Source organism: Rattus norvegicus, chromosome 4, assembly GCF_036323735.1.
Source record: "Rattus norvegicus strain BN/NHsdMcwi chromosome 4, GRCr8, whole genome shotgun sequence".
In the NCBI taxonomy this organism is placed as follows: Eukaryota; Metazoa; Chordata; class Mammalia; order Rodentia; family Muridae; genus Rattus; species Rattus norvegicus.
Window position 1 is genome coordinate 60,120,185 of NC_086022.1, and position 5,112 is coordinate 60,125,296.

Here is a 5,112-nt window from a genome sequence, read left to right on the forward strand (position 1 = left end):
GTAACTCCAGTCCCTGAGGCTCTGAGGCACACAGAGGCAAAACATTCATGCTTCTAAAGGTAAATTTGTAATAACAATGCTTTCTTCTCTTTATTTATTTTATATATTATTGGGCTGGAGAGATGGCTCAGTGGTTAAGAGCACTGACTGCTCTTCCAGAGGTCCTGAGTTCAAATCCCAGCAACCACATGGTGGCTCACAACCATCTGTAACAGGGATCCGATGCCCTCTTCTGGTGTGTTTGAAGACAGCTACAGTGTATTCAGATACATGAAATAAACAAAATCTTAAAAAAAATATTTTATATATTATTACTATAACTGTAGTGTGTGTGTGTGTGTGTGTGAGAGAGAGAGAGGGGTGGGGGGAGAGGGAGAGGGAGAGGGAGAGGGAGAGGGAGAGGGAGAGGGAGAGGGAGAGGGAGAGGGAGAGGGAGAGGGAGAGGGAGAGGGAGAGGGAGAGGGAGAGGGAGAGATACTTGTGGAGGCCAGAGGACAACTCTGGGCAATTGTTTCTGTTCTTCCACTTCGGTAAAGGCAGAAGAGCCTCTCCAGGCTAACCTCACAAGGAAGCGCTGCTACGCTTGCCTCAGGCTGACTTCTGCTCTTGGCTTTTGGAATGTAGGCTCTGGGGACTGCATTCAAGCTTACCTTAGCTGCAAGCGCTTTTACCCACTGAACATTTGCCAGCTCAACAATATATTTTCATGTAGACCGAACTGTTATCTTTAGGATATTCTAAAGTCCTCAGTTCTCTCTGCAGTATTTTCACCTTTGTTTTAAATATGCAGCCCATATTGGCCTTGAAGTCATTGAAATCCTCCTGCCTCAGCCTCTTAAATGTTAGAATTATAGGCATGTGCTACTAAATTCACCCAATGTTTTAATTAATACAGGTTGAAATTGAAGTTATTATTATTATTAATTTTATGCCCTTGGGAGGCAAATTCACCCAATGTTTTAATTAATACAGGCTGAAATTGAAGTTATTATTAATTTTATGCCCTTGGGAAGCAACAACCTCATCTTGTTACAACAGGTAATATTATTTTGTTTATGCTTTAGCCTTTTCTATACACTTCCAGGAAACTGTTGTTTGATGCTGACTTTATGTAGACATCCTTTTTCTGTCTGAACTAGTGATGTCCAATAGACATTTATTGCAAACCCATATGTAATTGTCCACGTATTTGTGGAGGCCAGAAGAGGTGATTAGACTCCCCCCACAGAGCTGCAGTTACAGGCTTCGAATTGTCTAATATGGGTGCTGGGAACTGAAATCATGTCCCCTGGAAGTTCTCTCTCAAGGCCAGTTTGGAGTACATAGCAAGTTCTAGGCCAGCCAGCGCCATTTAAGTTGCAATAAGAGCAATTTTTAAAAAAGTAGCCAAGTATTGGTGGTTCACAACCATAATCTTAGTACTTGGAAGGTTGAGGCAGGAAGATTGTCATGAGTTTGAGGTCAGTGTGGGCTACACGGTGGTTTCCACAGCAGTCTTGGCTAAAAAATGAGCCCCTGTGTCAAAAACAAATAAACAAAAAAGTTAAAAAATATATATATATCATTTTCCCAATCATATTCATATTCCAAATACTTGGTTGGTCACATGTGGCTGGTGTCCAGCATGTAGACAGCATAGGTATAGGACGCTTCCTCTGGACACTGCTGGCCCAGGCACTGGCTGACATGTGGACCGAGAACCGACAGAAGGGGAAGAAGTCAGACCTTCAGCGCGGTGTTGGTGGCCTTGCTTGCCCCTTACTGACAGCAAGAAGTCCCTGAGCTCTGAGAACTTTAGAGAAGGATTTTGTGGGGATAACATATTTTTTCTTCCCAATTGACTTAATATATATAAAAGAGTACTTGCCTTTTGCCCCAGGATGGCAAAGGCTTTCTTCGGAAGAGGCGAGAGGGTGGAGATCTGGACCTTTTGGGAATGACAGTGGTTGTCTGTACATAGCAGAAGGGGGCAGCAGAGAGCTGCCAGGGCGGTACGCTCTCGGGTGCACCAAAGGTTGGGTAGATAAAGAGCACTTGGGTCAACCCAAATCAGGAGCTCACAGGTCAAAATGAAAGCCAGGCTGGAAAGTACTTGTGGGAGAGAAACTGAGAAAAAGATGGGGCCAGAGGATAAGCGAAGAAGCATAACGGGAACATTTGGCTTCTAGTATTACGTCGGTAGGTTTGGCCTCTCTTCTTTTTACCTAAATTATAACCAAGGTAAAGAAAATTAGAGTTATTGTCCAACACAGGGGAGTTTTGGTAGTCGCCAAATCATTTATCGCATTTCTTCTTCTCCTTCTTGTTTGTTTGTTTGTTTGTTTGTTTTCCGAGATAGGGTTTCTCTTTGTAGCCTTGGCTATCTTGGAACTTGAGTTGTACATCAGACTGGCCTCGCACTCAGAGATCCGCCTGCCTCTGCCTCTGAGTGCTGGGATTAAGAGAGTGTGTGCTGCTAGAGCCACTAAGTGCATTTCTTATCGATATGTACTCATCGTTCTGTGTACGTATTTTGTTCTTCCATAAGCTGTTTGAAAATGTTCCGCGCACTTCTTTTTATGTCTTTCAAATTCTCAGTACTTTTACACATTTAAAAAATTGTAAAAATTATGATTGCGTCTGTCTGTCTGTGGATGTACACACTGTGAGCACTGTGCCTTCAAAAGCCAGAGGTGACAGACCCCTGTAGCTGGAGTGACAGCCTGCTGGGAACAGTTTGGTGTGCAAGGTGGGAACCCACTCAGGTCCTCAGCAAGAGTGGTGTGAACTCTTGATCACTGAGTCAGTTCCTCACAAAATCTCAATCCCTTTTACAGGTGTGTGTGTGTGTGTGTGTGTGTGTGTGTGTGTGTGTGTGTGTGTGAGCGAGCGCTAGGGGTTGAACTTCAGACATGCTGATCACTTGGCCTAACACAAATCTGTGTTGTTGTCAACTCTACCCACAGCATTTTTAATGATCACCATGGCTTTGGCTGGTGTGGACTCGGTTTGCTTTATTTAACAAACTATTACTTAAAACACACTAAGGATATTCCACTTTTTCATCGTTTTGATCAATGTAAATCCTAGATCAATCTTTGGGTTGCTGTAATGATTTTCTTAGAACAAATTCCTCAAGTACCGTGTTAGGCATCACGGTACAGAGCTAGAAGTCTCTAGGTTCGAGCGGCGAGAGCTCACAACTTCAATAACCTGACTGGCAAAACCAACAACAGCAAAAACGACATCTTGTTTCAAAAAATAGCATTTTAAAAGACAGCTTGGGGTGGCATACACTTGTAATTTCAGCCCTCAGGAGGTGGGTTAGTATTTCACAGCTATCCCCGGGTAGCTTAGTATTTCACAGGGATCCCGGGATCGGGAGTTTGGGCCAGCCTGAAATACGTGAGACCCCCATCTCAAAAACAAGAACAAAACCCAAAACAACAACAAAAGCTCAAGTGATTCTTTATTACAGATGATTCTTTTTAATTAAAAAGTGTGTGTTCATGTGGTGTGTTTGTCCACACGTGTGTGCCAAGATGCAAATGTAGAATAACTCAGGTAGCAGGAATTTCTATCCACTTCTATCCTCTTACATTTTGCAAGTTGTTAACTTTATTTATTTAGTGTTGTGGTGCTGGGCATCAGCTCCAGGGACTTGTGTGCACCAGGCAAATGCTTGACCCAATACCTACTCAGGCTTCTTTAAATGCTTGATCTGTGTATGCATCCGTTTTCAGTATTGTTCATATTCTATACCCCCCACCCCGTCCCGGCACCATCCTGGCCTTGAACACCTAACCCTCCTCCCCGCTTAGCCTTTTAGGTGGTGGGATTACAGACATATGTAACTATGTCCAGCGGGACTTCACTTTTAAAACAAATTTTCTATTTTAGAATCATTTTCAGAATAGCTTTACATTTACAGAAAAAGTTACCAATGGTGGAGAGGTTGCTGGCATTCCCTTTCCAGGCTTCTGTGAGCACTCACATCTTGTCAAAACACAGACATTCCGTAAAGGCTTAGAGGTGTCTTGTTTTAAAGGTGCTGCAGAGAGTCAAGCAGCTCTGATGGGAATTTTTGTTTAAAGTTTGGCTGATTGAAACCATAAATTCTGTGTATTTTGCAGTCAAAGCACTATGTTCTGAAATAGTGTTAGGAGTTCATTAACTCTGCTGCAGAGCTCACTTTGCTACAAATAAACATACTTCAACAGACAAAGACGGTCCCCCGTCCGGAGTTTTGATGTGGGAGACTTTTGGGGTCTGGAAACTGTTCTGAGGGATTTAATTTGTGGTTGGGTCTCCTCTGGTTCCATATAGCATCCCCCCTTACCCTGTGGTTGGGCTGTTTCACCTTCTGGGGTTAAAGGGCAAAACCCTGAGTATCGTGCCTAGCATCATCTTGGTTGGGAGCAACATGCCATCAGACCCTTTTCTACAGGGACCTATCATCTTTCTCCTAATTACAGCTTCCCCAGGAATTCCTTGATAAAGGCACATTTGGTCAAAAATGGTCTTTTCCTAGAGCTGAGTAGAATTACTTGGGGGTAATCGGGCCCTGGAGAACATCAAAGCAGGGAACTGGATCCAGAGGACAATGTTCTTGGTGTCTGCTCTACCTCAGATCAGCCCTGGGGGTTTCTGTAGGCCCTTTCCTTCCTCTGAGGTGTGTGTATGTGGGTGTCGTTTCTTCATCCCTAAAGCACAGGATGTCTATGACCTCTTTCTGGCTGGAGACTTTCTCAGCGACTCTCAAAAGCAGATTTTATCGGGGATGATGGACATGTGATATGTATGATATGTGATATGTGACATTGATTGTGGTGATGCATGTGGGTATACACTGTGTCAAAACCTATCAAACTGTGTGTTTAAAGTGCACGAGGTTTAGTCTATGTTATCCCGTTTCTAGAATTAGAAAACAGAGCACACAGTGCTCTGTCAGTTACGGATCTTTCCGTGGTGAGAAACAGAAACAAAGACCTCTTACAACTTTCAGCCTTATCCCTTTCCAGCTGCTTTGACTACTTCAATTCTCTCTCCCTTCTCCCCCCATCTCCTCTCCCTCCCTCCCTCCCTCCTCTCCTCCCCTCCCCTCCCCTCTTTGCTGTTCTTTCTTTCTTCCCT